This window comes from Falco biarmicus, chromosome Z (genome assembly GCF_023638135.1).
Source record: "Falco biarmicus isolate bFalBia1 chromosome Z, bFalBia1.pri, whole genome shotgun sequence".
Classification (NCBI taxonomy): Eukaryota; Metazoa; Chordata; class Aves; order Falconiformes; family Falconidae; genus Falco; species Falco biarmicus.
In genome coordinates this window covers 39,545,468-39,566,020 of record NC_079311.1, presented here as the reverse complement: position 1 = coordinate 39,566,020, position 20,553 = coordinate 39,545,468, and positions in this window count along the sequence as shown.

The window sequence follows — 20,553 nt, the reverse complement described above, 5'->3', positions numbered from 1 at the left end:
TAAAATCAAGGGAAGAAGTCTGAAGAAAGCTTAAAAAAAAGGAATAAAATTGTGCTAGGGACATGGAAGGAGAGACATTATTACTTAATGGTCTAAGCTGTGGTAATGAGTTTCCTAAATAGGGTTTGGTAGGTACAAGCAGACATTTGGCAAAGTGAACTTCAGTTGCAAGGTGTAAAATATACACAGAGCTGCTGTTCAGTTCTCATTTTTAAGATTCCTGTGGCTGCCAGGCTACTGGGAAATAAGTGAAAAAAAGGCAGTGTAGGGTGCAAAGTTGCGAACCCTACTTTTAAAAAGTAGAAGGAAGAAAAGAGAAAGTAAAAATTGGTAATTGAGAAATTTACCAAACCTTTCTTGCTCTGTATGTTCTATCAAAAAGAAATAACCCCTACACACACAACTCTGCAGAAAATCAGTAACTTCTCACAGCCAACTTCTTTTCATAGATGGCTCAGGGAAAACACGAAAACTAACTTTTGTCTTGGTTCTCACTCAAGTGCTTTTTGGGAATCCTGACTTCTTAACTCTCATTGGCAAATAGCTATTTTCATTGGAATCTTTCAGTATGGATTATTACAATAGAGCATCTTTCCCTAACACAGATTTATTTTGTTTCTTCTCTGCTTCAACCACTTAATCAGAGCAAATTTGGTAATAATTTTACATATTAAATACATGTTCTTTCTTTTCCTGCTACCAGCCTTTCTTCAGAAGAAAATGAGAACCAAAAAAACCTTATAAATTATTAAAAGAAAAATAAATACTTATGCTGGTATGAATTTTCAGAAAATGATCAGCATTTAATTTCTTAAATTGAAGCCCCAAAAGATATAACATGGAGTCTGCAGCTCTTTGTCTTTTGATCATATTTATTTTGTGCCTTGCTGAAGTCCAGTTTAACAGTGGTAGGTTTTCCAGGTCTTCTGAAAAGGTTTATTCCAAGCCAAAATCCAGCTCTTTTGTATTTCTAGTATTCAGACTATTCTAGCCTCAGGTGAAAAATATTACAAGGCTCTTCATAAATATTAAGAAAAGTAGCACCCCAACTGTCTAACTAGCCATTTTATAGGAAAAGTCTTTTATTCAAAACAGCTGTTGAAATGTTTTCAGTAAAGGTATCTCTGTAAAGCACATGCACACACAGCACATACATGTATACATACATATATTTCAATAAAATAAAGACAAAAAAATCTTATATTCATGATACTATATAAAAAAAAAAAAGTGGTTTTCTACATATTCATTATATTGTATACAGTCCATCCTCAACTGCCTAAGAGAAATTTAGAAACTGATCCAAGAGGAGGGGTACAAACAGACTTGTCATACTGCTCAAGCTATTCAACATGAGACCGGAGCTAATTCTTTTGATCTAAATTCTACCATGCCAGTCAGTATGTTAAAAAAATATAAATACCCTTAATAACATGCTTTAACTTATTGGTCAGTGTGGAACTGGTCAGGCAGCTGGACCAAATAATCACTGTAGGTCCCTTCCAGCTGAACTATAGAAGGTTTTACTGTTTTCCCATTTGTCAACTTGATCATCAAATATTAATATAAGTTGTAGCTCTAAATACAAGCAAAGTTAAAAAAGTAAGTATTTCCTCATAGGTTCAGAAGGCTTAGAAATTTTATTATATTTATGCAAAGACTGACATCCCAGGGAAAAGTATGGTGTATGTAGTAGTAAGGTGAAAAATGACATATTTTAAACCAGATATTTTATGATGTAAACCAGATGAATTTTTTGAGAATATACAAAAAATCCAGGTTGTGAAGACCATATGAACTGGAGAACTCCTTCTGGCTTAAATGTATCTTTTTTAGTTCCAGGACTATACGCAAATTGGAACTTCAAAAGAAAAGGAAAAAAAAAGGAAAAACATCATCAACTAAAATTATGTGCTGTTTACAATCCCCTTAACTGATTTCTAAATGGTTGATAATTTTCTAGATAGTGCTAACAGTTAAGTAAGATGCTGCATATCTGACAGTTTTAAAACGATTGTTATTTACATAGGTTGAAAAGTAACACTTTTTCTTACAAAGCTGGGTATAAGAATGACCTTGTCCATAAAATTTCTTGCGCCATTGTTTTAAGTTTTATTCATTGCTATGATTCTACTTTACTAATAGCAATATTTTATAATAATGACATGCTGTATTTAATTGCATCAGCTGTAATTTTGGCTTTTACATATTATTTGCATCATGCCCATATGATCCTATTATGCATCTTCTGTATAGTGTTTGGCAAAAATAGATGCAAAGCAATCATAAAGTTGGGATAGTCATTCCATTTTATAAACCCACTGCTAGGACAGAACTAGGAAAAGATCTTGTAACATTTCAGTGGTATCTGCCTAAAACCACCTCATCAGCACAGGAAAGTCTTGCTTTTGTGTAGTGTTCATTTCAGATTAGCTTTGATGTGCTGTGATTTTACTAAAGCCTTAATCTTATGACAGCTTTCACTCCATCCCTTCTCAAAATGGTTACTCTGGCTCATAATGACTGGCAATTTTACACAGACTTTGCAGATGAAAGTAAATATCTCTGCTTTGGAAGTAGCTGAAACAGTCTTTCAAATATTGCCCTGAACTTTTGATGTATACAGTATCATTATTTTCTGTTAGTGTAGTGTAAGAGTTAGTAAAGCTGAAAGAAGACCTAAGGAAAATGCAGAAGCATCTAAAAGGTCAAGGGAAGGAGAAGGTGTGTGGCTAGAAAATCACTGGTAGAGGAGATTGCACATAATAAACCTAGAGCAATAGGATAACTAAAAAAAGATAGTGGATGCTGAGGGAGAAAATTAAGCCTTCATGAACAAGTGTAAAAAGGAGTTGGTTAAATGAACCCAGGTATATCCTTAAGACTTTATTTTTACTGAGATACTGGCAAATGGCTAGCTGTGAGTTTAGGAAGTTTGGTCCTTAAATAGAAAATTAGGTAGGGGTTCACATTATGCTCCTCTCTGGGGACATAACTGAAAATGAGAACCTGTCTATGGATGTAGACTTAACATACTTTATCAGCTCAAATGCTGCTTCTGGCTTGCGTCCCGTTTGTTCTTTGGAATTCAGATCAGTCTGTTTGGACTGGCTGAAGTCACAGAATAATTTACTACTCACACAGTAACATGACCACTTTTAAATAAATTAAGCATTCTTCACTGTGGATCACATTACCCTAGCTAGCTAGACTTGTTGAACAGTATAATTGCTCTCCTGACATTTAAGGTGGTAAGGTTATCCCTTCTCAACTTTTTCTATGCATTCTGTTTCTTGATTTTTTCCTTCTGTGCAGATATCTGTTTCTTTCCTACACAGTCTTCTAGGGCTCCCACTAGTGCTGATGGCACATAACTTGAATTAGCTGTGCAGGGAAGCCACAGTGGGCACTGAGTATGGAAATGCAGGAATAAACCAACCTACAGGATTGCTGCTACCTTGGAGGGTGTAGATGAAATAGGACGGAGAAGTTTGTAGAAACTTGATGGAACGACTGTTTCTGAGTCACTGAGGAATTAAGATATATCACTGATAGGATCAGCAGTAAATTACTGCTAAGATGAAGCAGAAGAAATGTGCCACTGAGTGAACTCATAGAAGTTCAAGGTTAAAAAAAAACACCGACTGATCTTATCTGGTAACTTAGCAAATGTGAAATGGGATGGATGTTTGCATGAAGTACCATTTAAGGGATTGTGTTACAGAGAAACCAGGAATGCTTCCAATAAGGAATAAAATCTGCAGGTTCATGGTAATAGAGTCAGTGCACAGGCAACAGTAACTGAAAGGAACGGTGAGGGAAAAGAAAGTGTACCAAGGCTTAAACTCTTGCCTTCAGGCTGTCAAATGAACTATATAACCTAATGGTATTTTGAGACTTTAAAAATTGCAGAAAACAAAACTGAAAGATGTGATTTTGTTTAAATAGTGAGTAAATACTGGAAAGGTTAGATGACTGGGGGAACTACTGACTTCTGAATTTTGAGCTTGTCAAATTTATTTATTTTCATTATTTCAATCTACATGGAAGTTTTTTCTGGAGAATTGGTGCTGGTGTCTTAGTTCTTTCTTTGTCTCCATGGTGTTTTGTAATGCATAATAAAATCATGATAAAAAAAAACCAAAAAACTTTTCTGAGGTCATCTTAAAAAATCACATACAAGTTATAAAAATGCATAAACCTTTGTAATTATTTGGCAGGCAGCAGTGTTTGATTTCCACCACTTCAACACAACAAAAAAAAATGTGCCGAAAATTTGCTCCACAATAAGCCACTCTGCTAGAAAGCTACAGGAGTATTCATTCTTTTTGTGTTCTCTTCCCCGCAGGGGTGGAATGCAACTAAAGTACAAGATATTCATGAAATTATTTTCTTATGGCAGTTAGTGTGTCTTTCAGCCTCTATAATTTCTATCACTCCTTCAATATGGGCAATGAGTAGAATGTGTAAAGGCATTTGAAATATCTTTATTTACTGTATGTGCTAATTGCAGTCACTTTATGTCATACAGTATATCTTCTGTCATAAATTTAACATTGCTTCCTGGCAGAGAAGTAACTGGGAGGTTATGTTACCATTCTTTTATTCTGATTTTCCCTGCTGCTGCTTCTTCTGTAATCAGAAAGGGTTCAAGCTTATAGAGGAAGAGCAAAATGTGGCACCCATGTGGGTTTTATACTCTCTTGATGAATAAAAGTCATTGGCAGAATGCAGAAGTGTGAAAATTATTTCTGCAGGAAAAAAATAATTGGCTTAATTTTCCCTTTGTTTCTGTTTTGCTCAAAGAAACCGTTTATTAATAAGGTCCCATTTATTACACAATAGGCATCTCACAGTGGACAAATTTCAGGCTGTGATTTACTCTCACTGTTCATTGGAATTTGAATGTTTCATTCTGTCTTCAAATGCACCATGAGACTTTTAACTCTTCCCGCCCCCCCCCAACTCCTCCCCACCCACACCCACCACCACCCCTGATATTGCCCTGTTTCTCTTTATGGAAGCAAATACGCAGAAATCCTTAAATTTCAGACTGTGGCCTTGTGACAGTGAGGACTGGCACTATTTGAATGATTTCAGCCATTTTATGGAAACCACAAATATTCTTTGATGTTTAGCTCTCTAGTTGTGACCAAAATTTCAGACTCTGTGGCCTTGTGACAGTGAGGACCGGCACTGTTTGAATGTTTTCAGCCATTTTATGGAAACCACAAATATTCTTTGATGCTTAGCTCTCTATTCGCTCTCTAGTTCATTGTGATCAAAAGGGTAACTGCCCTGATGATGAATAACAAGTCATGACTGCCTGATAAAATCACAGACATAGGGACCCTGAATGTTAATTTCAGAAAGAAGACTACAGGTGCAAAAGACCATTTTCTTTCTTAAGTACATTTGTAAATTTTCAAAATTATTTATTTTTTACAGGATTTCCAGTTTGAATCAATAATTATTTTTTTTTTTCCTGTAATTTACTTTGGAGTTGAAATCAGCTAAGAAAATATTACACAAAAGCTAACCCTTCTTTTGGCTAGCCCTAGGGATGACCACTGCCATCTTCATCATTTGAGAATTCTGCAACAGGAGTGCACAGGACATCATGGCATGTTAGGACAGTTGTTCCCAAAAAAGGTCCAAAGAACTTGTGGGGTTTTTTTAGGGCCTGTGTACCTTGAAGACACATTTTGTACAACTGTAGTAAGGCTGCCTTGGTAGAATCCCTCTATTTTATCTTGGTTTTACTTTCACTAGTGACCATTCATAATAGAATGTCACAATTATTTTGCCTTGTAAATGGTTTTACATCTTCTTTCCTTCTACCTTCCCACTACAAAAAAGGTTATTAATTTTATAAATGTTTATTTATTAGTGCAAAATAATGATTTTTGGACAGTTGAATCTAAAATGGGATTTTACTGTATCTCAGTAAATAGAAGAGGATTTTCTTCAAAAATGATCTCGCAGAGGCATTTCTTTTGATTAACTTATTCTTCATATAGATAATCTAGACATGAATACCTTACTGTTTCTCTGAGGACATTGCTAACACCTGTTACTGTTTTAAAGCAGCAATAAGTATCAACACATCTAATGTGTGTCTACTGTTATCAATAGTATTGCACTGATATTTCACTTCTAAATAGTTCCAATAACTCAAATGCTCTATTATTCTGACTACTAATGAAGAAATAAACCCATGGAACACAAATAAGAAGAAAGTGCTTATCTCCCTTCAGAGGAAAAATAGTGCTAGATAAAAGGAGCTATGTAAAATGACCTATGTATTGAGAATGGAAAGAAATAAAAAACAAGCAAGCTGATGCTTAAATAAAAATAGGGAAATCATTCGGTAATCATGGCATGTAATATCTGAGATGAACAGCTCCACAAGGCATAACTCAGAGCACAGATGCTATAGCAAGCCTCAAGGATAAAATTTAAATATATTCAGGGTGAACCATGAGGAAGATATGATTTTGTCTTTGCCTATAAGGAATTTTAAAGGGGAAGTTTTCTGTTTTTCCTTGGGATTTTTATGTTGTTTCCTCAAACCATAAACTCTCTGAGAAGCAAGAAGCAGAAAGATGGTTCAAGCAGTGTTTACCCCATCCCAAAACGTCAGATTCTTGGCCCAGCTTGGTATTCTTCCATCTATACAGCAGAACTTAACAGTTTATTTAAAAGTGACTGTTCCTAATCTTTTTATCATCTCCAAGTTTGATCTAATTAAAAATTGATATAATGTCACCTTTATCAGTCTTTAGGTACCCAGAGTTAACGACTCTGAAACAGACACAAACTTCTTTTCTGTCCATAAATTAATTTGAATTTCTAATGCTGAAATGTAATGGTAGTAGTTAATTGTCAGTGTAAACCATATAAATGATAATTATTCTGAAATGCTTCAGCCTAAACAACTAGGAATGGGTAGTTCTTGCTAAACTGATATACAAAATACGTTTTCAATAGAAATAAAAATATCTTGCTGGTCAGATCTGAACAGTAATGTTGCAGCTTTATAAAAGAAAGGAAGGGAGAACAGAACTTACTCTATCTGAATGGGAAATTTGAACTATGTGATTCTTTGATCTAAATTTTTATGTTCCTCACCTGAAAGCCTCTTCTGCCCCCATAAGCTTCCTAAGAAGACAGTAAACATATATTATTATGAATGATGATCACCTATGATAATCTTGATGAAACATATAATATTATGAGTGATGATCACCTTGTATTATTACCACTGAAAAACTCCTGGAAAACTTAAAATACAAACTTTAAGTTACAGTTTGCAGTTATGTACTGTCTCCTAAAGCACAAAGGCAAACAATAATCAGTGAGATAAAATCAGGTACTAAATATGTGCTTATGAGTACATATTAACCCAATGAACAAAGAAGCAGAGAGAAAAAAGAATAGGTGATCATGAAATTTATATTTTATATGTTAAGGGCTATACACTAGGTCACCAAATTAAAAAAAAAAAAAAAGTCCTTGTATTTTCTAAATTTTCGGTCTTAATTACCAGTCTTTGCAATATAATTAAAATCATGGTCCATGGTAGTAATATTTCATGTGATTTATACATTTTGGGTTTATATTTTAATATACCTTACTGTTGGAAGTTTGTGATAATTATGTTAGGTTTGAAAGAGTTGTAACAGGCAACAATTTTTCCTCAGGTTCAAAAGGATTAAGAATTCTCTGTCCTGAAATTTGTTTTGGATGGTTCAACTCGTTTACAAAATTCATGCACAGCGTAGTAAAAGAAAAAATTGTATGTTTGCATAGTTTCCATCTGATTGGGTGCTCCAGGTGTTGTATCTAATAAGACTATAAATTAAAATAACAAATCAAAACATATTGACTGTAAGTATTACATCTTACAACTTCTCTGTCACATCCCTTGAACTGTTCTAAAGCAGTTTGGTTTAGCACTAACTTTTCATAATATCCCACAATAAAGCTGACTGACTGATAAAGAAGAAAAAAAATTAGGTCACATCAAACCAGCATTGGAGTATTAAGTAATAATACAAGTTATATCAGTTTGGGACATTAATTTAATTCTTATTAATTCTAATGAGAAATAATTCCAATTATTCAGAATTCTTCCCTCTCAGAAATTTTGAGGTTTGTATTTTCAAACATGTTGTTATTTGCCTGACTAAATTAACTGTTGACATGCTGCAGATATCATACTCTTGCATTCCTTGTTATTATAAGTGATTATTCACAGGTAAAAATGTGGAAAACATCTGTATATAAAACATACATAGAGCCATATTTTTTTCCTATCCTAAAAAACCCCTTAAGTCAGAAAAATTCTGCCCTAAATGAAGCTCCCATCTTCGGGAATCCTCACCTTTTCAAACACTGATCTAGACATACACCATGCTCCTCTAGTGTATAACTTCCTGTCACAGCAAAGACAGTGATACAGTGAAATCGTATTTTATATTTTTAAGTAGTCTTTTGTCTAATACAGGTTCATCATACCAGCTAAGTGTCTCACAAAACTTTATCAGTGGTGTCTTCTGTGAGAAGATACGGGAAACTTCCTCCATGTCCAACAGAGACAATGCCAGCTGGCTCCAAGATGGACCTGTCACTGGCCAAAGCTGAGCCCATCACTGATATTGGCAATGCCCCTGTAATAACACATTTTAAAAGTGGTAGAAACACATGCTGCACAACAGCAGCTGAAAGAGGAGGGGAAATATGTGAGAGAAGCAACTGTGTGACACCAAGGTCTGTGAAGAAGGAGGGGCAGGAGGTGCTTCAGGTGCTGAAGGAGAGATTCCCCTGCAGCCTGTGGTGAAGACTGTGGTGACACAGGTTGTCTCCCTGCAGCCTGTGGAGGTCCATGGCGGAGCAGATATGCACACTGTTGAGGACTTTGCACCAAAGCAGGTGGATAGGTCCTGAAGGAAGCAGTGACCCCGTGGAGAGCCCATGCTGGAGCAGGTTGTCTGGCAGGACTTGTGACCCCGTGGGGGACCTATGCTGGAGCAGTCCATTCATGAATGTCCGTACCCTATGGAAAGGTGGAGCAGCTTGTCACGAACTGCAGCCTATGGGAAGGACCCACTTTTTTTTTAATTTTTTGAAGGACCATCTCCCATGGGTGGGTCCTCACACTGGAGCAGGGGAAGAGCCTGAGGAGGAAGGAATGACAGAGACAAAGTCTATGGCGTGACTGCAACCCCCATTTACCATCCCCCTACACTGCTTGAGTGGAGGAGGTAGAAAAGTCAAGAGCCAAGTAGAACCTGGGAAGAAGGGAGGAAGCAGGTTTTAGTTTTTTTCTTTGCCCTACTCTTTATTAATTTGCAGTTACTTAATTTAATTTCTCTGTGTCAAGTCAGTTTTGTCTGTGATGGTAATTGGTGAATGATCACCTTGTTCTTTTCTCGACCCATGAGCCTTTCATTATGCTTTCTCCCCACCCTCCAGATGATGAGGGGAAGTGACAGAGCAGTTTGGTGGGTATCTGGCATGCAGCCAATGTCAACCCAAAGGGAAGGTCATTCAGGCTGCAAATTCAAATGCTCAAGGGATAGATAATGTAAACTTTTTAGATTGTCCTGTAGTTATATTTCCTCTCATCCTGTGATGATGTTTGAAGATCAAAATGTACATCAAAGTCCTTTACAGCTATCAGAGACACTACCTCAGCTTCAGTAACAGATGTGTGATTCTGGAAACAAATAATGTCATAGACCAGAAAGAAATTCATAATGGTGCAGTGTACATTGCACTAACATTTAGAAACAGAGGCCTTGATGTAGTATACGTAGATTATAAAATTATTTCTGGGAATCTTGAATTGCTTGCTAATAATAAGTTTTCCTCTGAAAACTACCACAGGAACAGGGCTACAAGTCATTTTAAGGCCTGACAGGACAAGGGTTATTATTTTAATCTTAGATGCCTTTCTTCTGTCATGGAGGAATTTGTCTGCCTGTTGTTTACTATCTGTATAAGGTTCAACAAAGCAAATAAACTCTACTCACAGTAAATGAAGCAAATGTGGATTTTCAAATAAATAGTGGTTTTCTTAATCATAAAATACCATTAACTGTCGTTGCACTGACCCAGAAGGGAAAGAAATTGAAAATTTATGGTCATAAAGTCAATGGGAATTGTAAGGATGTGTCATAGTTTTAACTCCAGCCAGCAACTAAATACCACACAGTTGCTCTCACTCCCCACCTCCCTCAGTAGGATGGAAAGGAGAATGAGAAATAAAAGGTAAAACGTGTGGGTTGATATAAGAACAATTTAACAATTCGAATAAAGTAAAATATAATGCTAATGCTAATGCTAATGTTAATGCTAATGCTAACGCTGATGCTAACACTAATACATACTAATACTAACAGTAATACTAATAAATACTAATACTAATAAATACTAATACTAATACTAATACTGGTAATGGAAAGAGAGAGATGAAAAAGTGGGAAAAAAAAAAATTCGGGGGGGGGGGGGGGGGGGGAGGGCGGAGAGGGGGTAGGGGGAATAGTCCAAAACCCAAGAAAACCCCAAAACAATTGCTTCAGAATACAATTGCTTACCATCCATTGACTGATGCCCAGACAGTCCGCCAGCAGTGCGCCTTCTAACTCCCCACAGTTTATATATTGAGCATGACATCATATGATACAGAATATCCCTTTGACTGGTTTGGGTGACCTGCCCTGACTGTGTTCCCTGCCAATGTCCCATGCTCCTCCAGCCCTCTCGCTGGGGCCTGATAAACTGAAAATTCTTTGACTTAGTATAAACACTATTTAGCAACAACTAAAAATATTAGTGTGTTACCAACATTATTCTCATACTAAATCCAAGACACAGTACTGTACCAATTACTAGGAAGAAATTCACACTTTGTCCCAGTCAAAACCAGGACACAGTGTGAATCTAGAGCTACACTTTATTTTCCTGATAGCAAAGCTTATACTTAATGTTACATAAAACTGCTGCTTCAATATTTAGAAATCTTTCTATGTTGACTAAAAATATATATACGTAGGATTTTTATTACTCTTTTCAATCAGAAATTATGTTTAAAGCTGTCAATTTCCACTGAACTAACCCGGTTCTTCCAAGAAACTTTCAACCAACACAGTGTAGGGGTAAAACCTTTTCACTACAGCTGCAGTACAATTGTTTATACTTGTACACGAATGTAAAGTAGTGCTTAAGAATATTCTTTGATGTGTTACTGCTCTCTGCACACTCACTGCTATGATGCCAGGCATCTGTGGGCAATGGGAATGAGCATATGGATGCAGGCCAGCTCAGATCTGTCACGGCCTTCAGCTCTTTGAGGTGAATTTTGATCTTTGAATACCAAAATGTTGGGCTGTGCACATATACATCTCCCAGCTAGTCTCAGTCGGGCATTGCAGAGCTACTACTTTTCAGCTAACAGAACTGCTTGTGATACAACACTTTCAGGATTGCTGACTTGCACATGGGATTAGTTTATCCAGCAGACATAGGGAGGCTCTCTGTCTCCCTGAACCTAATGGAATAAAAGAGATTTGTGGCTTTTCATACAACTGCTGGTATTCAAGAGAAGAGCATAACTCCCTCCTTGTGGGCTCAGTGCATGGGAGATCACAGAGCAGTTGCAAACCCCTGATCAGCTTGTTTTTACAAAAGGATATTCATGCTGCAGTCAGAACCCTGAAACTATTTCTACTGTTGATTTAGAAAGCTCTTTGGTTTTTTTACATGGTAGAAGTCACCCCATCAGAAATTTCAAGTCACTGGTTCCTTTTGGCTTATAGGAGAGCAAACAAGCATTTTTATCTAAAAGCGAACCACAAGAAGCCTTATCCAGTATGTTCCTCACAAACACCTCAGGGAAGACTTATACGAGCAAGGGTTGCCTTTTCTCTTTCTGCTGTGGAGGTGGGAGGGAAAAAATTATATTTATAAATGTGATGTTATACAATTGAGGAACGTACTTTTTTAAAAAACATAAATAATTGATTATGAAGATGAGCTCAATAGCTCCAGAACAGTCAAGTCTGAAAGCATATAACATATAATACAACATGATAACCTCTGAGTGGTTAACTTAGAGTATAAAGTGAGTTAGTTAGAATATATTGGTTGTTCAGTAGTAATTTTTGTAAGCATTATAATATAATGCAAAGTAAGTTTTAACTCAGAACAGATAAAGTAATAATTTTTATTTTGTCTAAGATGTATCTGTCTCCTGCTCTGAAATAAAAAAAAACAACCAACCAACCAACCAAACAAACAAACAAGTGCTGTTGCAACATAATACAGTTGCCAGTGCTTGCTTCTTTAGTGTGGAGTAGAGAATCTTGGTCTGTCCTGAAAACAGCTTTTTCTTTAGTGACACAACCAAGAATGAAGAAATTTTACAATTAAGCCCATGGAGGAAATAATTCCAACAGCTCCGTAATTGCAGGCAATAAGAAGCTATAAAATAATTTCTATAATTTCTTTAAGGATGTCCTATTTCCCATTTTTCTTTCTTGTTTTTTTCCTGTAAAATTGGACCTAAGGTTTAAAAATACATATACAATCAAGAAAAAAAAAGTTGATGAGACCAGAATGTCTTTTCTCCAAATCTGTCCCTTTCTTTCTTATTATTATACATTCTGCTTTTTGTTACTTCCATAACACATTTTGTGATGGGAGTGTCAGTGAAACATAAGTGTCTGGAAGTGGCATCAATGCACCTTGAAAAGGACAACATGAACCTGAATGCTGTCAATTATTTGTCCAGCCTTTCTTTCCCCTATGATTTTATGACTCATTGGTTTTGGATGCCTCTACAGCTTTAATTAAGTCTCTAAGGGTTTCGATGTTTGAATGGTCTCTCTCATTAAATATTTAACACAACAATGCTTCTCTTTTTTCACTTTGTTTCATTATTTTATTGTCTTAATTAGTTTAACTGGGAGGTTAAAATAAAGCTAAAATAACTACATAGTTACAAAATTTAGATTTCTAGGAATGCTTTTAGTTTTGGAGATATTCTTAGTGGATTTTGAAGGATATCTGTCTCATACCTTAATATTTTTAGTACTTGCTGCCCATGGAGTAGCTACAAAATTACAGAATTATAAGCTAAAGCAGAACAGAGTTTTTAGACAAACATCTTCACATATGTCTTATTAAAACTGATAGGCCTATAAGTTCCATTGAGACAGAGATAAATCAAAAGTAGTGAACATTCAAATGAAAATACAATTTCCAAGCTATTTAACTAATGTAGCTGATAACAAGCAAATTCTTTGCTCATAAGCACTTCATACAGAGGCAGATTACAGTTCAATTATATGAAATATGAAATAGTTGTGGATAGTGCTTCAAATCCAAATTATTTGTCCACATTAAAAGGGGTAGTTTTAATAAGAAAATTGAATCAATGGCTTTGGTAATCTAGTGCACACAGAACTATCTATGGAACAGGAAATGTAATGAGGAACATCTTGCATTCTCAGCCAAGAGAACCAAAGACCAGAATGCAAACTCCTTGTCCCTAAAGACAGTGATTGCTCAGACCCAGTGTCGGATACAACAATGTTAGGAAGCTTGCATAGCCTCTGGCTGTGCTGTATCAATTCTCTGAATATAGTACTTCAATATCTAGAGCTGTCAATCTCACTTATTTTATTCTCAAGCACTAAAATGAAGAGAAAATGCCATTTTCCTAAAGCAGCTGCATACAATATTGTTCTCAATGACATTGTGAAGTAGCTGAAGATATAATAAACCTTTTGTGCTCCTGTCAAGAGTTTCCTTTTGAGGAAAGTGCATTCACACAAGATAGAAAGTCAGAACTGGGGGTGAGGGGGGAACCACAAAGGTAAAACAAGTAAAATATGCAAATCAGAAAGAGATAATTTACTTCAATAACTACAGTTACCTTCAAAAGGAAATACTCTCAGGCTGAAAGCTACAGTTAGGAATTTGTTAAAATTCTTTCTCCTCTTCTATTGAGCTGGTAATTTCAGTGTCAGTTACGGTTTTCCAAAACTCTTCTAACTACTCAAACTGTATCCAGAAGTCAGCAAGAGATACAACTGATTTGTGTGGTGATCCTGAGCAGAAGACTGTTGTACATGGAGAAATTAGGAATCCACAATACCTTTATTCTGAGCACACCCAGGCCAGCGCTGTGCTGCATGGGGCTACACATCTGGGGAGGCCTTCAGGCTGTGGTGTGCTGCACCAGTCCCTTGGCTGCAGAATAATCCCAGCCACTTTACAGTGACAGAGGAGCATGCAGGCAGCTCTCACTTGGTGCCAGTGATAATGCCACTGGTGTGGCTTTGCCTTTAAAAGCACAGCAAAAAGTTCTTGTAAGAACATAATTTCTCTTTAATTCATAGAAATTATGAATAGAGTTGTTCCCTTGTAAAGAAAAGAAAACCTTGTCTTAGCTTAAGTGACTGAAAGAGGAAAATTGCTGCTATGGAAAGGGTCTGCATGCCATGCCATATTTAGGTTGGAGTCTGTCTGATGTTACGCTGCTCAGGGCTCCCAGCATCTAAAGGTATGTAAAATTATCTATGCTATTCTCTTACATTGTCAACAGTAATAAAAAGCATTCTAAATGATAATTGACTTAGTCCAAGTGCCTTTCTTACTGGCATCATTATATATCAGGTACTCCTACTGCAAAATGACTCACTAGATCAAAGAATATACTACTTGTCAATATATATAGTTTTTAATCCTGTGTCCTGTGTTTACAAGTTTTACCAATTAATATCTAAAAATCCACTCAGTTTCAGCTGCCTCTACAGATATCATTTTCATCTTCCAGTGAACATATTTGCCCTACTTATTGTTCTCTTTCTACTGAGGTGTCAGTTAAGGTATGTCATTCTTTCTCCTTTCTTCTGTGAATGTTCAGGGCAGAAAATTACAAGAAACGTACCATGTGGGATTACTTCATAAGTGCATGGAGAATTAAAAGCCTATAAACCTTATTTTTGCTTAGCAACTGGAATTGCATGAACTTTTTGTTCCAACTTCCATCTGGTTCATGAACCTCTTATTGTTAAGGTCAGTCTATGAAAGTCTTCAGCAGAACCTATCAATGGGAGTATGTGTTCTAGGTCAACTAAAGAATTTTTTTCTTCCGTTGGTAACAATGACATTTGATCTTTCATGTATCTGCTATTCCGCTCATCTGTACTGTCTAAACTCTTGAAAAGAGGAGACAATGTCTGTCTTGTGTCTCTAACATACACATTTTCAGTCTTCTGCTGATCTTTCTTCTGCCTAGCAATGATCAATCATCAAGTCTATGCACTTTTTTTCCCAGAATAAAAATCAGTTATTTATTGATTTTATTGTTAAAGTGCACATAACTGTTCGATGCTGGCAGGTTAGGGTTCATGTAGTTTGTGGCTTAGTGCAGGATGTAACAGACACTTATCAAGAGTAAAGAAGGAAATGGACTAATCATAAATTGTTAAGACATAAGGCAGCAACGTACCCAACATTTTGAATATTGCTTGACTTTAGTTGGGTTATGTGTTGTCTTGTGTCTTGCTAGAGATAAGCTCTCCTACATACTTTAAGTCAGAAGTGTATTAACATAATGAAGATTAGTATTAGTATAAAAAGAGATGTGTCACTGGCACATGCTGTTTGAACTGTTTTACTCAAAAAATTTAGTAAAATAAATTTATGATCTCAAACTGGTCATCATAATTCACATTCAAAGAGTAGGGATGCTTTTAGCCTTTCTGGTCTGCACACACTTTCTGAAATTCCTGAACAGATTATTAGAGCAGCTTCTGTGTACTATGACTGCATCCAGATAAGATTTTTAGCTGATGACACATTGATTTTCTGGTTTTGAAATCAGTTTTGTTTTAAAGAATGATTTTTTTTTTAAAAAATGATGTTGCATATGAACCCTTCTAAAGAGGTATAGTCTTCATTCTATACATACTAGTGAAACTGAAACTTCAGATCACTTGTGAGTTTACTTCTTGGAATGATCATGATTATATTTATAAAGGGTTTTTTTGGTGGGTTTTTTTGGGGTGTTTTTTTGTTTGTTTTTTTTTTTTTTGTATCCAGAAAATAATTGGTGTTTGTGGGAAGACTTAATCAAGTATGCTGGAATCAAGTTCTCCACTATACAAAAGACATGCTAACATTATCATACCGTGCTATTATTTGAATGTTAGAACAGGAAATATTCACTTCTTGGAAGAGAACTACACTTGGAAGAGCTTGTTTGGTCTGTTCCAGCTGAAATGAATGTGATAAGATGATCAGGAATAGGGTCTTGCAGCCTGCCAGTGTTCTGCAGATTGAGAATGCAGAACAAGTGTGCTGACACACTGCCAGTGAAGGTCCAGCTGCTGCAGGCTGCGTACAGAAATTGAACAGATACTACCAGTTCACAAGCAGCTACTCTGTTGTGGGTTGAAGGAAGCAGAGTTGCCTTAGAAAGTGGCCAAAACTTCCCCAAAGTTGGCTTTAACTAAGTCTAAAATACTCCTTTGAACTGTTAGCCACAAATAGGCAGCAACTGAGCATCAAAGTGAGTAATAACATAGGCCTGTTTGAAGCGTATTAGGAAAATCACATAATACTTATTTTCATCAATATTTCAAGTGCTGGTGAGGTCTTTTACGTTCATAGGCCAATGAGATTACACAAACACATGCTGAACTTCAGACACTGCCACCACAGCAGAGTCATCATTAACTTCTTATGGAAGTTGCAGTAATTCTGATTGTGGTAGGCTGACTTCACGCAGCAGCTAAGCAGCCATCCTGTGCTCCCCTCTTCTCCCAGAAGGATGGGCAAGAGAATTGGAAAGATAAACATGAAAAAACTCATGTGTTGAGGCAAATACAGTTTAGAAAGTGAAGAAAAAAGAGGAAAATACCCTCAAAAAAAGTGAGTGATGCAAAGGCAATCACTCTCCACATTGCACCAGCAGACTGATGCCCATCCAGTCTGTGTGCCAAAGCTACTTTGGAAAAACTTCCCTCAGTTTTCATTGTTGAGCGTGATATTATGGCATGGAATATGCCTTTGGTCAAGCTGTCCCAGCTCTGCCTCTCACAGCTTTTGCCCACACCTCATCTGCTCACTGGGAGGCAGGGTGAAAAACTGAGAAGGAATCAGTGCTGTAGAAACCCTGTTCAGCAATAGCTGAAATACTGGTGGTTATCAATACTGGTGTAGTCACAAATCCAAGACACAGCACTGTATGGGCTAATATAAAGAAAATTAACTCTGCCCCATCCAGACAGTATACTGATTTAAGTTCTCATTTGTAATGTGCTGCATTTAAACTATTTTTGCACAAGGCCAAGATGTATGTGAGAGAGAGTGTTTTTAAAAAGATTTAAATGTTTTAACAGTCCTGACTAAAAATGGCCGTTGTGTTGCTCTCCTATATTTGGATTTTTATAAGTACTTCTTCAGAAGACACAGAATTAACAGGACACATGTTATAAAGATAACGTTGATATGAAACAGCGATAAATTAGGAGATATAAAAATTTAGGCTTTTATTACTTGTACAGTCCATGTTCCAAATGTGTTCAGAGCAAAATAAATCAATATTTTATTTACAGTGAAATTCTGTTTGTCTCTTTTAAATTCCATTCACATGAATTTTTTTCTCTTTCTGATTCTTTTCTATACACAGGCTATGGACCTTGGTTTTGTTTGTTAGTGAGTTAGGGAATTTCTTAAAAAAGATGGAATATTAATAAATGTGAATAGAAATTTGCTAGATTCATTCACTTACCTATTATGCCTATTTATTAGCATTACTAATAATACTTGGAAAATTATTAAACAAACAGTCTATATTTTCTGGGTCACAATAAAGGACATAAATATTTATATAATTACTCATTTTTCTTATGCTTCCAGTAAAGCCTATAGTTTCAGAAAACTGACAAAGCACCTAGCTATGACAAATTTATCTGAAATTGCAGGTAGTTAAGATTGCTGTTATACAGACGTGTTTGTTTGTCTTCTTAGATACGTCAGCAGCGACCTTTTCAACATTCCTATTGCATGTTTTATCAGAGAACACTGTCTCAACTCCTATGAAAGCTTGCTCATAAGCACAGGTTATGAACTCAAAGCTTTCCACAGCCTGTGAAACTCAAAATCTGAGCGTTATCCAGCACAGTCCAATGCAGCTTTCAGCATGCCAAAGAGAACTGGTGACATTTAGTTTCTCAAGACCCCAAAATCTGGCGGTCTATCATTATGTGAACCTGAAGAACTAAGAATACACAAAATAAATGTTGTGAGGTTGAAGAATGCTCATAAGGACATTTATCATCTTTTGAAGCAAGCTTTTGCTAAAATTTGTAAATCTTTGAGAACAGAAGCTTCTGAGACTTTTAATTTAGGACTTTTTTTTTTTTTTTTCCCAGTCAACACAAGAAATACAAATATTTTTGAAGACTAAAATGAAACCCCTGTATTTTTTTCAACCTTTCTCAATAGATAATAACTGTTTTGTACTCGTATGTATGTAATTCTGCCAATACTGAGCTGCTTCACTGAGCTAATTCATTCTTGCTCCAAAGCAAAGAAGTGTTAGTATTCTTCAGAGAGTGAGTTGGAGGAGGTTTTAGTGTGACTTTTTTTTTTCTTTTCTTTTGATTTGTTTTTGGTTTTTTTTTTCTTTTTTATCTTTTGCTGCTGTCTTCTGTCTTAAGTTTTTTAGATAGTCTTTCCCTGCCCCCCCCCCCCCCAAAAAAAAAAAAGTTCATTTAGAGCTGATCACTTAGTACAAAAACATTTGGAGGAGAGATAAGAACCTGATACAGTTATAGAAAACAGAAAGCCCACAACAATAACGACAAATTCTCATCAACAATGGTTTCTTTTGGTTTTGTTTTTGGTTGGTTGGTTGGGGTTTTTTCAGGCTTTTTCCCTTTTTTCTTTTTTCTTTTTTTTTCCTGACCTGATCAGAATTGCCTGTATTATTATCTGTCTCTTTTTTTCTTAAGTAAGAAATTGGTACCAGTAGGGTTCAAAGAATTAAACTTCAAAATAATAAAAAAAAAAAGCTAGCAGACAAATAAATAAACTCTATGACACATAAAAAAATGCACACAAGGAAATTCCATTCATGTAAGTTAAATCTTTAGCTTATTGTTTCTTTCCACAGTAGATTATGCCTGCTGCTCTGTGACTTGAATGACAACTTTTTGTACTGCTATGGCCCTCCATTTGTAATAGGTTATATTGAATACTTGTTATGTCACTGACAGAGACTTTTCTTTGCATACTTCTCTACTAATGGAGCCCTTTTCAGGGGCTGTGCCTGCAATCACCTTAAACATAGAGTTCCCTATAGCTTGAATGAGCCAGCATGGATAAGAATGGAGGTATTCATTTTAACCCAAGAATGAGAAGTAATTGCAGTTACATAATTCTTGCATTTATTTACTACATCTGCTTTTGGAATTTATGGGACACCAGTTAGCTCAGTTTATTCAGAAGTTGTCATAAGGTCTGAAAGGAAACTCATATTGTGATCTTGGTGAACAATACTGCTCTTATGCTATTTGACTTTGAACCAATAGACTTTACATGTCCCCTTTTCTGCACCATTGCTCATTTACACATTTTAATTTCTATAGGGTCTCTTCAAAATTTATAAAATTAAATAGATGCATATCTCTCATCACCTTATTTCACTCCATTGCCTTCTTATTATCATACTAATCAATTACTTGTTGGGTGTGTAACTGAAGCAAAGCATGATAATAGTTAATCTTCTTTCATATAAGATGTAAATTAGGGCAATAAATTATATTTCACTATATCAGAATCAGTCTTAAAAGACATAGTGAAATGTGTCTTTTTGCCCTTCATGAAGACAGATTTTATCTACTGTTACACACTATAGAGAAAAAGGTATGCAGAGAGAACAGTAGTTCTCTCACCAAATAAATCTGTTCTTGTCATATTTTAAAAATATATATTAAAAAAAGCCCTTTGGTATTGTATGAAGAGTCAGTTTTCCTTATATGTTGCTCCCAGTGCATGCTGGTTTTCTCTCAGGGGAAAAATTATTTTTATGTCTTTTGCTAAGGCATCATCTGTATGCCAATTAGGATCAGTTTCATTACATTAGAAATTTCCCATATATGGGGTACCAGCACTGCAAATACACTCAGATCGTTCATTAGTTCCACAAAGGTCAAGAAATGTCATCCCTGAAGAGTCAGTAAGCAATGACAGGTTTGGTCAAACTCAGAGACGCCACACAGCATTGGATTCTATGTCTTAATAAAGAAAGTGTATGTGCACCTACTAGCAATGTACATTTGTTTGCATTTAATGACAACTCACTGAAAACCTGTCAGCCACCAGGTGAGTCAGCCCATTCTTTCAAAGAACATAGTTCTATGATTAACTGCTAAGAATGTAAAACTTTACTTTCAAAAAATGTAGTGGGTCAAAACATACTGATAAAGCTTCCCTGTCCACTAATTTCTTCAGCAACCTTTTTAAAATTAC